The sequence below is a fragment of the Ovis aries genome, chromosome 18 (genome assembly GCF_016772045.2).
Source record: "Ovis aries strain OAR_USU_Benz2616 breed Rambouillet chromosome 18, ARS-UI_Ramb_v3.0, whole genome shotgun sequence".
Lineage (NCBI taxonomy): Eukaryota > Metazoa > Chordata > Mammalia > Artiodactyla > Bovidae > Ovis > Ovis aries.
In genome coordinates, this window is record NC_056071.1 from 14,614,919 (window position 1) to 14,632,980 (window position 18,062).

The 18,062-nt window shown below is 46.8% G+C and overlaps 1 protein-coding gene and 1 long non-coding RNA gene across 4 annotated transcripts in view; one reads left to right on the forward strand and one right to left on the reverse strand.

Annotated features, from left to right (window-relative positions):
• SLCO3A1 (solute carrier organic anion transporter family member 3A1) overlaps positions 1-18,062 on the reverse strand; it is a 404,171-nt gene that overhangs the window by 385,331 nt on the left and 778 nt on the right. The gene's annotated exons all lie outside the window — the stretch shown is intronic.
• On the forward strand, positions 8,634-13,300 carry LOC121817072 (uncharacterized). The gene is made up of 2 exons (XR_006056801.2): positions 8,634-8,904; positions 13,011-13,300. It is a non-coding gene; the product is annotated as an uncharacterized LOC121817072 (long non-coding RNA).

Consider the following 18,062-nt stretch of genomic DNA (forward strand, 5'->3'; position numbering starts at 1 on the left):
TGGGGAAACAGTGGAAACAGTGTCAGACTTTATTTTTGGGGGCTCCAAAATCACTGCAGATGGTGACTGCAGCCATGAAATTAAAAGACGCTTACTTCTTGGAAGAAAAGTTATGACCAACCTAGATAGCATATTGAAAAGCAGAGATTTTACTTTGCCAACAAAGGTTCATCTAGTCAAGGCTATGGTTTTTCCAGTGGTCATGCATGGATGTGAGAGTTGGACTGTGAAGAAGGCTGAGTGCCGAAGAATTGATGCTTTGGAACTGTGGTGTTGGAGAAGACTCTTGAGAGTCCCTTGGTCTGCAAGGAGATCCAACCAGTCCATCCTAAAGGAGATCAGTCCTGGGTGTTCATTGGAAGGACTGATGCTGAGGCTGAAACTCCAATACTTTGGCCACCTCATGCGAAGAGTTGACTCATTGGAAAAGACTCTGATGCTGGGAGAGATTGGGGGCAGGAGGAGAAGGGGACGACAGAGGATAAGATGGCTGGATGGCATCACCGACTTGATGGACATGAGTTTGAGTGAACTCCGGGAGTTGGTGGACAGGGAGGCCTGGCATGCTGTGATTCATGGGGTTGCAAAGAGTCGGACACAACTGAGCAACTGAACTGAACTGAAACTATCTTTATTCAAAGTTTTCTTCATTTTAAAATTCTTCATAATGAACATATATTATTTTTACAAAAACAGGAAGGTCATTTTTCTTTCTTATTCTCTTACAAAAAAATTTTTGGTCCAGTTATGTTGAGATATAATTGACATACAACTGTGTTTAAGTGTAAAGCGCACATAGTGATTTGACTTATATATGTCGTGAAATGATGACCACAATAAGTTTAGTGAACATTCATCTTCTCATACAGATAAAAACGAAAGAAATAGGAGAAAAACATTTCTTTCCTTGTGATGAAAACTCTTAGGATTTCGTCTCCTAACAGCCGTCGTGTAACAGACAGCAGTGTTAATTACATTTATCATGTTGTGCAAAACATCCCTACTACTCATTCAACATAACTGGAAGTTTGAGTAATTTGACTATTTTCACCCATTTCTCCCTCCCACATCCCTGCCTCTGGGAGCCACAAATCGGATCTCCTTTTCTATGAGTTTGCTTTTAACGTATAATTGACCTACAACCCTAGGTAACCTCCCAGTGTACAAGGTAGTGATTTTATGTTCTTTCTATACATTTCAAAATGACCATCTTGATAAGTCTAGTTACCATAAGGTCACTTTCCTTTAAAACCAGGACTCCAGAAAAGAACATCCAATGTAACAGAAAGTGGTCACAATGGTTTAGGGGAAACAGCAGGTTCGAAACAGAATGTGTAATGTGATATGATTTTATTATAAAAATAATTAACAAGAGCAACATACTGCAGAGAAGTGCTGGCTAGGCACTTTGAATAGATTACCTCATTTGGTAGCCTCACGCTCATCTGAAGTAGGTATATTCACTACCACATCCTCAAAGCCATGGAATAATGTGGGTGGGTAGACCCAGGGAGACTGAAAGTTCGCCCAGCAAAAAGTCAACAGTGCGACTCCCGGTCACAGCATCACGGATGACGTTTGCTTCTTCACTTTGTAATGCATCTATAATTACTTGTATTTTCCAAAATTTTAACACACACATTCCTTGCATAACAAGTAAGACAATAAGGTCTTTGTGTTAAGGAAAAAAAAAAAAAGCCACCAGCATGAACTTGAAGTTCAAGTTAATGGTAAAGCCAAGCAATGTGGCCACACAGGGCTTCGAGACATCTCAGCCCATGCTGGAATCAGCCGTGTGGGGCAACAGGTGTGAGTCCACAGGGCAGGGAGGTATTCCAGCCAGACTCCACACACCCTCCACAACAGCCTTTGAAGCTGAAGGGCAAACATGCTCAGTAAATCCAACAGCCTCCTAGGCCCTACGTCATGGGGCCTCATCCCACTAACCAGCCCTGTTCCTAGGATATCTTCTCTCCGGACTCTCCCAGGTCCTAACTCCTGGGATCTGTGAATGTGACTTTATTAGGAAACAAAGTCTTAGCAGATGTAACGATGATTGTTCCAAGGACGAGTGCCCCCCCAACCCGCCCCAGCCCCACTCTGCCCCAGCAGCTTGCCAAGTTCTTCTCAAGGAGAGCAGGAGGGGAAGTTTGAATGGCCTCCATCCAATTTTTAAACTGAAAACCACACGCCTACTTTTTGCTTGGAGACGTTTCCTGTGTGTGAACACAGTTTGTTCTGTTACCAGCTTTAAAGTTATCCAGAACTGATATATCCAAGGCCAAGCTAAAGTGTTTTTCTTTTTTTTTTTTTTTTAAGTCCAATAGGAGAGGACCTACCCTAATGCTGGCTCATCTTGCAGAAATCTCATTTGGAGATAACTCAAGAGAGAGGATAAAGACAGAGGTGTCATTGTGTGTGGATGGCAAGGTCCCCCTGACCACAGTGCTCTGGGACCCGGGGCAGCCTCCTGCCCCTCTGCTCCATCATGCAACACAGCCATGCCTGCTCCTAGTCCCATCTGAGGATGTGGCCTCCTTCCACACGCTCAAAGTCTCGCTTCTAGCAGCATTTTCGGGCACTACTTCAAAGTGGGGTGGGGGTAGGACAGAAGACGGCTGAGAGAGGCACCAACAGCCCCCGCACTGCTGGCTGGAGCTGAGGCTCCCTGGTGCCAGCCCTGGCACGCTCCAGTATGCGGCCGTGGCCCCCTGTTCCCAGCCTGCCTCTGCTCCAGCGGGGGCTCCCCAGCTCCACCCCACATCCAAGGGCTCTCTCTAGCCAGACTCTTTCAACACTAACCATGACTGCTCATTCCCTTAGATCTACCCTGAACAAAGTCAAGCAAATTACTCTCCATCTGCAACCATAACCATTTCCCTCATCCTCTCAAATCCATCTCCATCACCACCTACCCCTGACACCAGCACTTTGCTGCTATGGTCAGAGATCATACCACCCGGGTGAACACACCCGGACTAGCTCCGAGGCCCCAAGAGGGTTGACCCCACTGCCTGGCCGGGACCTAACACAGTCTAATGAATGAGTAATTAATGAAAACATTATAAAAACATGCCATCTCCCCCACTGAAATGCATCAACACCATGAGGGCCAAGAACATGCCTTACTCAACTCTATATTGCTTACAGCACTTAAGGAAGTTGTCCAAGTTAATTAGTTTGGCAGAGACCGAGCTGAAGTCTTTACAAGGAGCGTGTGCTGGGACATTCCGAGAATCATGCAGCTCCCACGTCCACCCAGAAACCACGGAGATGAATGAGGTGAGAAGGCAGATGTCTGGTCCTCACGGAACATGGACCCGGCCAAATCTCAGACTGGCTGGCACAGCCCTAAAGTGTCTGTCAACCTCACCGAATCAGACTGGGCTTCAGGGAGGAGATGGGGACTGTTGCACATTTTGTCAGTTGTGAATAAGTCCCAAGTGTAAGAGACAGGGGACATGGGCTGCCCACAAACACACCCCCACACAACATCCATATACATATGATGCTCACTCGCATGTATTTCTAGGCTTTTTAAAACACACATTGCCGTTCATCAAGTGATGTGATTATCTAATGCAACCTCTGCATCCAGGTACACCCAGAATACAGAAAGGACATGTTCAAAGCTACTCAATAATCCAACAGGTCCACTCCCACAAGCCACACCAGGCCCTCACAGAGAGAAACACGGTTATCTTCTTATAGAGAGCAAGCAAGGAATTGTCGCAGGGCAGCATTTCCTCTAAGACAGAACTTCCCAGTTAGAGAGACTCTCCGACCAATATCCCATGATCTTCTTACCCACTTCCAAACTCTAAAAAGGCAGAGTTTGTCCTCTTCTTTCTTTCCCTTTGTACCTTTAGACTGTTTTCAGGCCCTTTGCTCTTTTTCTTTCCTGGCATAATGGGTCAAGTGTGTGCCTGTGTGTGTGTGCGTGTGCAAGTGTGTGTGTGTGCATGCCCACACTCAGTCACTCAGTCATGTCTGCCTCTTTGTGACCCCATGGACTGTTGCCCACCAGGCTCCTCTGTTCACGAAACTTTCCAGGCAACAGTGCTAGAGTGGGTTGCCATTTCTTCCTCCAGCGGATCTTCCCAACCCAGGGATTGAACCTGTGCCTCTCACATCTCCTACACTGGCAGGCAGATTCTTTACTACTAAGCCACTTGGGAAGCACTAATGGGTTGGATGCGTTCCCCCCTACCCCGCACCACCCCCCGCAAAAGACATGGTGAAGACCTAACTCCTGAAATCTGTGAATGTGACCTTATTAGGAAACAAAGTCTTAAGAGGTGTAATTAAGGTCAGATGCGGTATTAGGGTAAGGTCCTCATCCACTACCACCTTATAAGAGGGGGAGAGGGACGCACAGAGGAGAAATGCCATGTGTCCTCAGAGTCATACATTAGCGGGTACAGCTGCAAGCTAAGAGACACTGGGCATCAAGGGCCACCTCCAGAAGCAGAAGCGAGGAAGAAGCAAGAGCGGATTCTTCCCAGTGTCTCAGAGGGAGGGTAGTCCTGCTTTCACCTTGGTTTCAGACCTCTGGCCCCCAGGACTTTAGAAAAGAAACCTGTTGCTTGAAGCCACTCAATTTGTGATGACTTGTTCCGGCAGTCCCAGGAGACTACTTACCACACCTGGTTCCTTCCTTCAGAAACAGCCACAGAAATACACGTATATTCATCCACCTTCCCACCTCTAAGTCCAGCTCCCCACCCAAGGATAATTGTCAAGGTTACCTTCTCTTTAATACATATCACATCTTTCTACATCTAAGGGAGAAAATATTACCTGATGGTGGTCTAACATCTGAGATGCCCAAAATGTTTAAGAATGACCCTACTTCCCTATGAACCCCATGGAAGAAAATAAAGACAAAGAAATAAACACAAAGAGCCCACTCCCACTGAGATCACATATAATAGAGCTCAGGACAGGTCCCAGACAGCAACGATCACCACGCAGTCTGTGGTGCAGGATGGGATTGGATTGTTAGGGCCTGTAGGAGGGAAGGACTCACTGCCTCGACCCCTGAACAAGGACGGTGGGAAGCCAGCAGAGGGGAGCTGGGTGAAGCTGTGAACAGTGCCCGTGGCATAAACCTGGCACAGAGTCCCACTCTGCAGTGATCCGGGTTTGGACTCCCAGGAGCACGCCCTCACGGGGATCTCACAGAGCCGACTGTGACATCCTGCCAGGCTGGCGAAGCCTGGTTCTGTTGGGGTCAGGGGCCAGTGCGGGGAGGTCAGAATAAAAATGAATGAGTGAGCAGGAGGCGACAGAGCTGAGCTGACCACCGTGACCCTCACTGGTCTCAGCCGGCACAGAGAGACAGGCAACCGCGAAGGTGACAGGCCTCAGCGAGAACTCTCAGCTTTCTTAAAGCAAAGGACCTGAAATGTTTTACTCGCTGTGTGGAATTGTTTCCCTGATGGCTTGGGGCATCAGGACCCTGGGGTTATTTTTAATTGGCTGCATTGGTACTATTATTCTTAAATGACGAAAACATTCCCCAAGGAAATCCAAAGTGTCAGAAGACAGGTAAATATAAATGCATATATTTTTATCTATTCACTAGATTAAGGACAGGTAGTGTTTCCTATCAGGAAACAATTCTATTTAAAAGAAAAAAAGAAGGGATGCTTTAAAAGGCAGTGAGAGAAATGAGTGTTTTCCACCCCCAGCATTCACCAAAACATTATTTTTAATTATACATGTTTCTAATCATAATGTTCCAAAATAAAACTTGTCCTGTTTACCTGCTCACGCCGGCTGGCTACTGTTGGCAGCTCTGGAGCACATTTAGGTAAGTGACTTACTTCTGGGCCCTGATTCTGCTGAATATGCAAGTAATTCACAAACATAGAGCTTTCCACACAGACGTAAGATCGGGGCTCCCACGCAGGCCAAGGCCAACCTCAGGACACAGGCCCGTTAGACCATCAATCCACCTGTGCATCTCACAAGTTCCACGGGCTACCTTTGGACTGAGCCCAAGGGCTACTGGCTCCATGCGCCGCTATGAGTCCAGCGGCAGCAAGGCAGACCTCCCCAGCTGCAGCCAGCAATGCTGCAGAACTGCTCGAGGACTTCTTGATCTATTTATATGCATTTCCACCACACTGGCAAAGGTAAAGAGAAAGTGTTAGTTGCTCAGTCCTGTCCAACTCTTTGTGACCCCATGAATGGTAGCCCACCAGGCTTACTCCGTCCATGGGATTCTCCGGTCAAGAATACTGGAGTGGGTTGCCATTCCCTTCTTCAAGGGATTTTCCCAACCCATGAACTGAACCTGCGTCTCCTCCATTGCAAGCATTGTATCACCTGAGCCACCAGGGAAGTCCCGACAAAGGTAAAGGGAAGGCACTAATTTATCTTTTTGTTGTTGTTGTTTGTTTCCAAAAGAAAGCCTCCTGCAGACTGGCTGAAGAACCTGTTGTTGGTACATTAAGCCTTGCAACCAACACAGTTTTTACCAGCACTGGGGAGGCCACCCAACGCACCACATTGTGAGTCTTGCCTTAAATTTTTTGCAAGGGAGCTCTGTTTGAGGCTCTTCTGTAGCTATTTCAACTGGTCTCGTTCCCTTTACGTCTTTTTCTTTCCAGTACTCACCACGGCCACAAAATAACCTCCTTGGCTACAACTCAGGGGACTGGGAATCTGAAATTGACCCTGGAGCGTGCTGTGCTATGTACCCACCTCGCGTATGGCTCCCAGAAGAGGATGATGTCATGAGCCACATTGAAACACAGGCCAATTATAGCAAACAAGACAAAGTCCACCCCACGTGCCATCAACATCCCAAGTGCCAAGATGGCAGTGCTTCAAGAAATGAAATGACCGAAGATAAAGCCCACTCCAGGCAACAGCGATCATCCCGCACGTTCTGCTGAATGGCATGAGCCATCTCTGAGGCCAACCTTGATGGACATCCACCTCCTGCAACGTTAAGCACTTGGTGACCACAGACCTAGGTTAAGCCTCTGCAGCCCTGGAGAGAAAGGGGGGTGCTGGTGCTGAAGCAGGGCGCCGACTGCCTGGGGGCAGAGCTCTCAGCGCCTCTGTGGGTCTACTTCAAACAATTCTCTGACCCAAAAAGTCAACCGAGAGCTGAACTAATCAACACCATTCTTTATTATACAGGTTGCATCACAATAATTGAATCTTACATAATAAAAACAGGTGCGTCCGTGCTGCTTTGAGATTTTTATCTTCATTAAGGGAATTCTCAAACATGAGATTTCAGGTACAGTACTTTCAAGCTTACATAATCAGTTAGAGGGCGGCTTTCCAATTTCAACTTGGTTATATTCAAGGTGGTAATTTCTCATTCCAATCAGCTGAGAATGGAGACTCACAGCCAGAAGGGGGGAGGGGGCCAACAATTAGAAAGAGCCTGCCTATTTTACATGAGCCTTTTCCAAAGGTGTGGGGAAAGACAATACCATTGGCAGGAACATTTTACAACCGTCTTTAACTGAAAAACATCATTGGCCACTGCTTTCCCTCCCCAACCTTGCAAGTGTAGAAATAGAGGTGAAAAGACTCATTTCTATCTTTCTCCAGTTCCTGTGGCTGTGTGAACAGAGATGCAGGAAGGAACTGGCTATTCTGTTCTGTATCGTTTCATTACAGCCCCCAGGACTGTCTGTCGAAAGCCTGCTCAGCTTCCTATTTCTGCTAACACTACACAGCTTTAGGTGACTCAGAAGTGACAGCCACACAGGCTTTGTGGTTTCAAGGGTTACCTGGACAGCCAAGTTCATTATCCAGAGACCTGTCCCAAAGGGCAAGCCGCCAGACGAATTAGAATCTGCACGCAGTACAGAACTCCCACAGGGAGCGTGGATGGATAGAGACGTGAACAGAGAGGCACACTCTGGGCTTTTGAATGGCCCTTGCTACTGCCCACAGCTGGGACCTTCTGCCACATCCTTGTGAAGAGAGTGCCACACCACTGTCTCCTTGGATGGGCCTGAGGCCACAGCCAGCTCGTGGCAAAGATTCCAACCGAAGCTGACCTGGAAGTAAGACTCTCTCCTTATAGAAGTGCCCTCTTTGACTGTGTTACCTGTAACTTAAGATGCCAGGTGGGATAAGACATCCCCAAAAGGAGGAGGTACTGAAGGGCCATTGTCAGGGTATTTATAGCGGAAATCATCATGACGGCAAAGAGAAGAATGGGCCTACACCTCCCCGCTGCCCCTGCTTCAAACAGCAGGGCCCACAGCAACCTATGTTGCCTCCTGCCATCAAGTATTTCCAACGAGTGTGGACTGGAAGGGATAAGTGAGAAAATTCTAATGTCCAACTCTCATAACTTAGCCAGTGAAATAACTCTTTCCTGTTTGGAGAGGAATATCCAGTCATTTAAGAAGTGGCTGGGTTACCATGATCTCTACTAAACAGCAAGCAACTATACAGTCTGTCAGAAAGGGCTTCCCTTTTCAGAAGGGCTTGACTCAAGTCACAAAGAAGAACTGAAAGAAAGAAGCTGGGAAGAGTCGATGACAGAGAGTCTGCCCACATCCAATGGGCCACGGGCCACTTCCGCTCTGCATGTTGTGGCGAAACCCCCAGAAAGGAGTCTCTTGGGCTCTGTGCTCGCTCACTCCACAACTGTGGCTGCAGAGAGTTCAGTGCTTTAGAAAGCTGAGAGGTTCCTTCCTCAGGGAGCCACCAGGGTTTGGGGCTCATGGGTCCTCAGCGTGTGTGTTCTTGCGACGCCTGTGGCATTTGAAGGTGAACCTAAGAAGTCACGTAAAATAAACATGGCAACTGGCTGGACTGAGAAGGGCCCATTTCAGGCCCTGTCCTTCCCAAGGACCGGACTGACCTGGCTGGGGGCGAGAAGATTCAAAACCACTGACGGGAGGAGAGTGGCGCCAGGCGGTAAGTACCCTGCTGTGTGACCCCCACAAGCCGCAGGCCCTGATGGACGCGTCCACCAAACGGGCATTAAGACTGTCAGAATCTCCTTTGCTCTGCTTCCGAGAAACCAAAAAGGACCACAATCAGGGAACTGCCCTCAACTGTGTCTGCTGAGCCCTGCTGATACCAAGCAGGGTCCTGCGGGGCTCCTGGCCTTTCTGTGTCCCTCATCCCTTTGATTACAGGGAACAACCTTCACGCAGCCTCCATGACCTTGCCTGGGTTCCAAAGGGCAGATTCAAGCAGTTGTTAATGAGAGAAGGAAGGGGATGTGAGACCGAGGAGAAACAGTCAAGAGAAGCGTTAGGGCAAGATTCTGATCCCTCATCAAGGCATACACACAACCATATCTTTGAGCTATTCTATAGAGCCTGAAACCCCCTCCAATGGGAGAAATTAACAATTAATGATGGTAGGCTGCACCAGCATGCAGACCCCGGACCAGCTGGACCGGAAGGTTGATGATACGGACTCCTAACCACCAATTCATTAGAAGAATGTCTATGAGTGGATCACACCCTTTTTGAGCAACTGCTGTAAAACTTCTGTCTTCCCCAAGTTGGGATACATGGTTGCGAAAGCATTAGCCCACTGCTGCCCCCTTGGCTCAGCAAACTATAAAGCTATTCTCTTTTACTTCACCCAACACTCCGTCTCTGAGATTTGACTCAGCCCCAGTGTGCAGAGAAGCTGAGCTTCTGGCATCACTGCTTAGAACTGTAAAAGGACTAAGGGGAAGGCAGTGGGTGCTAAGTGGGACCTGAGCCCTTCCCTGCAACCAGGGCTGAGCTCTGAGGCTGCACATCTTGAACAAGGCTGCCTGGAGGGTAGCATATGTCCACAACATATGTGCCCCCGTCCACCTCCCAACACCCCAGGAAGCCTTAATGTGGCTACTTTTCATCCAGAGAAACAGATCTCCAATTAAGGAAATAATTGGAGAAGACTCTTGAGAGTCCCTTGGACTGCAAGGAGATCCAACCAGTCCATTCTGAAGGAGATCAGCCCTGGGATTTCTTTGGAAGGAATGATGCTAAAGCTGAGACTCCAGTACTTTGGCCACCTCATGCGAAGAGTTAACTCATTGGAAAAGACTCTGACGATGGGAGGGATTGGGGGCAGGAGGAGAAGGGGACGACCGAGGATGAGATGGTTGGATGGTATCACCGACTCGATGGAAGTGAGTCTGAGTGAACTCCGGGAATCGGTGATGGACAGGGAGGCCTGGCGTGCTGCAATTCATGGAGTCGCAAAGAGTCGGACACAACTGAGCGACTGAACTGAACACACAACAGCCCACACCCTCAGGTCCCTGGAAGGGATGTCTGCTGTGTCACGGTCAGCGAGTAGGGCTTTGCCATTATTGGTAAAGCAGCTATTGAACACTGCACCCTACAAGAAGCACTCTATCATGTGTCCCTGAATTTCAATCTCTCAACCATCTGTAAGATAGGCTCTCTCAGTATCCCATTTTTCAGATAAGAATACTGAGGCTCAGAGAAGTCAAATCACTGGGAGCAAGTAAGGAAGAGGTCCAGATTCAAACCTAGGTCTTTTTGACTCTAAGTCCGATGTTCTCTTACCTGCCTCTCAGCTGCTAGAAGACCTACCCAATCTCTACCCTGTGGCCACAAACCAGAGCAAAGATCCTCAGGGCCTCCCATAGAGAAGCACCTGTCCTCCCAGCTGGCCATGTGCCGTCCCTTCTCTGTTCACTTCAAAGTACCCACTGACTGTAAATGGCCAGCAGAACCATTATAGTGGATTTCTCTTCCATGTGACTAATAATTTTTATAGCATCTGTAACATGAAATGCTGAAGCTGAGTCTCTAACATGTTGGCCACCTGATGTGAAAAGCCAACTCATTAGACAAGACCCTGATGCTGGGAAAGATTGAGGGTAGGAGGAGGAGGAGGTGGCAGAGGATGAGATGGTTGGATGGTATCACCAACTCAAGGGACATGAGTTTGAGCAAACTCTGGGAGATAGTGAAGGACAGGGAAGCCTGGTGTGCTGCAGTCCATGGGGTCCCAAAGAATCGGACACGACTTAGCAACTGAACAACAAGATGAAATGGATTGTTATACTTATAATAAGGGAATGAACAGAAATAGCAATTTATTTACTAGTACTTATCTCTTGCTTTTAAAAACTTTTCACCTCCCAGACAAAATGCACAGCAAAACAGGAAATGATTTGAATGTATGAAACACTAAACCAAACCAGAAGTTTGACCAAAATAATTTTATTTCTCATTGGTTGGGGCTACATAGTTCTTATGTAAATATGTATAACCATATTATATTAATAATAATAATAGCTAGTATTTATTGACTATTTGGGATTTCCTTGTGGCTCAGAGGGTAAAGAGTCTGCCCACAATGCGGGAGACCTGAGTTCGACCCCTGGGTCGGGAAGATCCCCTGGAGAAGAAAACAGCAACCCACTCCAGTATTGTTGCCTGGAAAACCGTATGGATGGAGGAGCCTGGTGGGCTACAGTCCATAGGGTCGAAAAGGGTCGGACACAGCTGAGTGAATTCACTTTCACTTTTCATGACTTTTCACCACATGTTTGTGTTCAGAGTGCTTTATGTATGCTGACTGAGTTAATACTCACAGAAACACTATGAGTTTCAAAATCAAACATCAGTGCACAGAGAGGTGAAGTGATCAACCCCAGCTCACAGAGCTGGCAAGAGGAGAACAGGAATGAATCCTGGGTTTTCAGATGCTCAACCAATAAGTCACAGCTGTCACGAGTGCTTGCTGGTCTCCATCTGAGAATTTTAACCATTTAACTTAGACTTTGTATCATTGAGCAATATTGTTTCTCACAGAAACACCTGAGCACTCAGATCACGTCAAATACAAGCGTCTTAGAACCTCATCAACTCACTTACTCTGTGAAGCAGAGTCACCGATGACACTGCGTCCTGTGTGTCATCTGTTTTGCAGACTTAGAGAAACGGAAAGCAAAACTAAACAGAAAGAACAAGGATGCCATCTTCCTGGCCTACAGATTACCAAAGGCATTTCAGAGAGCGAGCAGAACACAGGTGACTTGTCTTCAGGGGAGACTCAGTTCTAAATCCACCTGGGCTCCATATAATCAAAATTACCCCCAAAATGTCCCTGCATGTGCCCCCCAAATACCATATGTGGTGGATATAACCCTGTATAAGAACATGTGTATAAATGGGTAATGCACACAAACGCACAGGATATGGTGGCTTAGACAGTGCAGAATCCGCCTGCAATGAGGGAGCCCTCGGTTCCATCCCTGGGTTGGGAAGATTCCCTAGAGTAGGGCATGGGAACCCACTCCAGTATTCCTGCCTGGAGAATTCGATGCACAGAGGATCCTGGCGAGCTACAGTCCATGAGATCGCAAAGAGTCAGACACAACTGAGTGACTAAGCACACAGTACCTCAAACTCTGGGCTTCCCTGGTAGCTCAGTCAGAAGAACCCACCCGCTAACGCAGGAGACACAGGAGATGCATGTTCGACCCCTGATCTGGGAAGAAGCCCTGGAGAAGGAAACGGGAACCCACTCCAGTCTTCTTGCCTGGGCAATCCCATGGACAGAGGAGCCTGGTGGGCTACAGCCCATGGAGTCACAAAGAGCTGGATGTGACTCGGTGGCTAAACAACAACTACAAAATCCAGGTGAGCAGAAGTGATGAGAAGACACAACAATGGACATTTTGACTCTGCTTCATAGGAACATGGTGGGTCCATGATGTGAGCAGGTAAATCTGTGCAAGTGAAATATGTCTGTGGATTTGGAAGTAAGGTGCTAGAAAAAGGCCACTGTCTAGAGTGGAACTCTCCACGGCAACAGAGGCTCCCCACCTTGTACACACTCATCTGCCCACAGTTACCTGGCAGGCCCAGCCCCCTGTAATCCAAGGACCAGGGGCAGCTCAGCATGAGTCCCTGTGGCTCTCACAGCCTCTGCAGGAGGCCTGGCACAGACCCTGAAACCAATGCCAATCTCTGCTCTCTCTCTCTTTCTAACCAGCCAACAACATTCACAGAATTTTTTTTTCTTTTTTTTCCCAGGCCTACTTATATAGGGAAGGCAGCTGTAACCTCATCATTTTGGGGACATTACACTTACTCATGCCCGGCCAGTCTGCTAAGTGAACTCCGTCCCTGGACAAGACAGCACCACCAAGCTTGCTTTCATAAGAAGAGCAAGAGAAAGTCACAGAGAGACTCTTGCCCAGGTGGCCTTGGCACAAGAGGAAACTTATGCAGTTTCAGAACGACAACGTTCAGGCAGCCAGCAAAAAGGTGAATTTAAATGCTGAGAAATTGATCAGCAAGGCAGGGCCGCTGCAGAGAGGCCTCTGGGTTGCCCTCTTTGGAAGGTACCTAAAACTGAAGTGCAGAGAGTTACCCAATTCAGGAAACAGCTCTTGGTCCCTTCACAACTAATTCCGTTTCTTCGATTGCTAAACACACAAGAGGAAACCCCCAGGGAAACTGAGGTATGTATGCAAAGGTGGTTGAAAGGAATTGTCAGAAACATTTTTTCCCCTTAAGTGATTATTAGCTAAACATTTTCAACCAAGCTGTAAGGAAAAAAAAAAAAAAAATCAGGGTAATTTTTTTTCTTCCTACCTGGGGCTATATAGTAATTATGCAAATAGAAGGGAATTTGTCACTTTGAGTAACCAAAAGTGTGTAAAATAATTTGATTAAGGAAACTACAGTTGCCTTAGTCATCATACTAATTTGACAAGGACTTTAAAAATTGTCTCTCAGCTGTCTGCTTCTGGGTTAGATATGCAAAAAAAAAAAAAAATCTTCACAATGATGCTTTAGAAATAAAATATATATATATATATATAGAACAAATCCAGCTGCTTCACCTTGTAAGCTCACTGAATGCTCTCAGGCCTCAGAAAAAGGTGACCAAAGGCAGTGAGATGGAACCCTGTTCACACAGTCATCCGTCTCTTTCTGTTGTCACCGAAACCTCAGACTTCGTTTTTGCATAACTCTAAACACAGAGAAGCAAGTCAGGCAATGGAGGAGGAGATGATTGGATGGCACCACTGACTCAATGGACATGAGTTTGAGCAAACTCTGGGAGACAGTGAAGGACAGGGAAGCCTGGCGTGCTGTAGTCCATGAGGCCACAAAGAGTAGGACATGACTTAGCAACTGAACAACAAGTCAGACAAATACTATATGATATCCCTTATATGTGGAATCTAAGAAAAAAAATCAACTTATTCACAAAACAGAGACTCACAGTCAAAGGAAACAAAGTTATGATAACCAAAGGGGGAAGCGGGGAAGCAGGGTAAATTCAGAAGTTGGGACTGACAGACACACGCTGCTGTATAACAAAACAGAGAACAGGGAGAAGCCGCTGTGCAGCATAGGGAACCACACTCAGCATTTCGTAATAACTTGTAACAGAAAAAAATCTGAAAAAGAATATATATACATAGGAAAACTGAATCACTGTGCTGTCCTCCTGAAACTACACTTCAATAAAAAATAAACTATTTATTTTAACAACTATAAAAGCTAGATTATACTTCAATAAAAATCAAGTATACTTCAATAAAAAAATAAACTATTAAAAAATTTTTATTTTGGCCTTGTTTCATGGCATTTGGGATCTTCCCCATCGAGGGATCAAACCTATGACTCCTGCAGTGGAAGCACAGAGTCCTAAGCCCCAGACTGCCAAGGAAGATCCTACATTATTTTAATAACAAGCTGCAAAAAAAAAAAAAAAAAAAACCCAAGGACATCCTCCATCCTCACCCCTGGTTCACAAGAACCTCCTGTGTGCCCCACCCAGAGACTAAATTGGCCTTTTTAGGTTTTCATCCTGAAGAAATTCAAATGCATTTGTAATTGAATCTCATCCATAAGAGCCCAGAGGTGTCCGAGGTTTTAATTTCCTGCACACATCCTTATCAACTCCAGTCCTCAGTCATTTGAGAACACACATCAACCTCTGTAGGCAGGGCTACCCTTGGTGAACGGCTTGGACTATCCCAGCGGGTCTCCACCAAACTCCATCAAGCGCGCACAATACACCTTTCTCTCCATGCAGTTTCCACAGGCCTGTGTCTTCTCCAAACAGCCCAAGACTTAAACAGATGTTACATCCTTGCAAGTAGGTCAGTGCAGACTGGAGCCACCCGAAGCAAAGACCCAAGGAGAGGAAAATTAAATTGCATTCTCTCTTCTGCACACAGTGATGTTCAAATGGAATGGGTCCCCTCTTCTTGCTGCTATGTCATGTCAGTCGTGTCCTACTCAGTGTGAAAATTTCCTAGCCAGTCAGGTGGTTTAGTTGACTACCAGAGACCATCCCTGTGACTGCTGGCTTATGTGCAGCACAATTTCCAGTTAAACGCTGGCAAGGGTAAGAGATTTCAGAATCCACAGCTGGCCTGGGTTGCACCGGAGTCACTTTATCTACATCATGATCACCATCGAGTCTAGGCATCAGGGTCTCAGCCCTTCTGCACTGCCCCAGGAGACCCGATCCCCGGGGCCAAAAGTTGCCTGTCCCCTGCCTCGCTTAACAATGGGCGGTTTTCTCCCACGTGGGTCTACCTTGAGCATGTACAGGTTATTAAGGGAAAACAGACACAGATACACACACACAGAGTCCAGCTTTTCAAAGGTGCTTCTCAAATCACAGGTGACTTCCTGCTTCATTTCTACAGCTTCAGCAAAGACACTAGGTCATCTGTCTTTTCAGAAAGAAAAGGGAGAAGTGAAATGAAGCCTCCAAATATTAAAAAAAAAAAAGGCACCTGGGAAGATGAAATAATATGGTAGTAAATGTCATAGTAAATGACACGGACTTGGAAATCAAATAGGAAATAATATCATAGGCAGAGAATCTGCCATTACCCTTCTCTTCCCAAAAGTAAGCAGGGCCCCCAGGTGTGCCCTTCACCGGTATCTGAAAATGTTTCCTCAGAGGGACAGGCTGATTGACAGTGTAAAGATCCCAGAGAACATACACCTTGCACGTGGACCCTGTGTGCACGATCACCTATTGCACGTGGACCCCATGGGTGTGACTGCCTACAAACATAGGTTCTCAGGTTTCCTAAGAAAGCCTTTCTAGCAAACCTTCTATAATGTTTCCTTCTCAAATTAGCCATGAAGAAGTCTCACATCACTGCGGGTACCACAAGCTTTTAATTCTACCTTCCAAATAGCAGATGAAGAAGAAAATTAGGAGCAGCCAGAAAGAGCAAAAGCCATCGCAATCCAATTCATGGCAAGCAAACTATTAATCTTCATGAGGTTCATGTGGCAATGGACAGCCACGATCAGCCAAGCAAGGTGGAGTCCCAAGCAAGGGATGCCTCCACTCTTAGTAATCATAATGAACCCAATTTCCTAAGCCACTCCTTTCCTGGGCCTCCATCTGCTTTCTGCCAGTCACCTGTTGACTCCAGTTAGCATACGCCTCGAACCAGGCTTTCCCTCAGCCCAGGCTGGAAATGCCGAGAGGCCCCCAGCAGGTGGACTCAATTCCTTACCAATTCTGGGATCACAGTCAACTTCCTGTCTCCCAGCGCCAGCCCTGCCACTAGTATCCACCAGTCCTCTGCTTTCTAACTTCGTAAAGGGGCTTAGGCCACTCATTTGATCGAAGCCCAGCTTCATTTCTTTCCAAAAGCTTTAAACCATTGCAAGCTAAAACTAGGCCCATGCCTTTATCATTTGTTGTGTGAAAAGTTCTTTTGGTATTTTTTTTTTCCCTAGATGTAAAATAATTTATAAATGGTGAGCTTCCAGATCTGTGTCCACAAATTCCCAAACCCATAACACTCTGTATACTTCAAAAAATTCAGCTTTTGCCAACATTAGACACTATTATACGGAACATGAATAACCCACTCTATTGAGCAAAACTGGTTTGAGGCAAACTGTTAAAAACTGGAGGCAGCTGCTGATATACACAGCCCCGGTTTAGGTATCACATACTTTGCATATACAGAACTACAGGTATTTTTATTACTGTGCCTTTGCGTCTTAGTGATATACGTCTCTTTTAATATTTTAACAGTTAAACTCCTCCAAGGACACTCTGATATACTGACACGCTCCCCCCACACCCCAAGACAGAGTCCCTCCCTAATTCCAAAACTGCAAAGGCCTCAGGTACTGTCTGCAACTATGCGTTCAAACTACAAGTGCATTTTGTAAAACAAAAATCTAAACGGAAAAGAAAATGTGCTTTTGGCTACAGGGCTTACCAGCAGCATACATGTGACGGATGCAGGCAGGAACTGGGATCTAAACGCCTCTCATCTGACACAGAGCATAGAAAATGCATTTGACTTTCAGAAGCCCTGCTAAGTCTGCCACCCCAGGAACGGAGCTGAGTTTGAACAGCCCTCTCGTACCCACATCACTGACTTTACCCCACACCAGAGAGCTAGCCTGCTTGTACTTCCCTCTGACAGCAAGCCCCAAGTCTTAGGAGACTGTTGAGGAATGGTACAGGGCAACCAGCGACTGGCCCTCATTAACTGCACCCCAAAGGCCAGGGATTAATGGGACCATCGTGCAAAGCATGGCTCTATCTGGGGATGTGGCGCTTCAACAGCCAAAACCTTGTCCAGTTCTGTCTCCATCAAACTTGCTCACTAACACTCAAAGTCTATGACATTTGATTTCAGTTTCAGGTCAATAGTCAAGAAATGCCTTAACACTCTACACTCTGAAAAATCCCGTTTAGTCAAGACAATACTCAGTTCTGGAAGTGCATTCTCTGAAACCCAAGTTGGGACCACCTGCGCGGGGCAGGAGACAGCGGGTAAAGCAGGTATTTGCCAGTGCTGAGTCATTACAAGCTGTCTCCTCTGATATGTTATGCACCCCTGGCTATTTGAACATGAATACCCCCTTTCAGAAGGCAGATGGAATCCGTGTACAATGCGCACCATGGCGCAACACCTCCTTATACAGGAGAGAGACCACGGTGGGGAATTCAGGTCTACGAGTGGGCGGCAGAACTACACAAACTCACAGCTGCTCTCCAGGTCCTGTAACTTTATCCCAGACGCTGAGAGATGGCTAATGGGATACGAAGTGGGAGCATTCCCCCTGCAG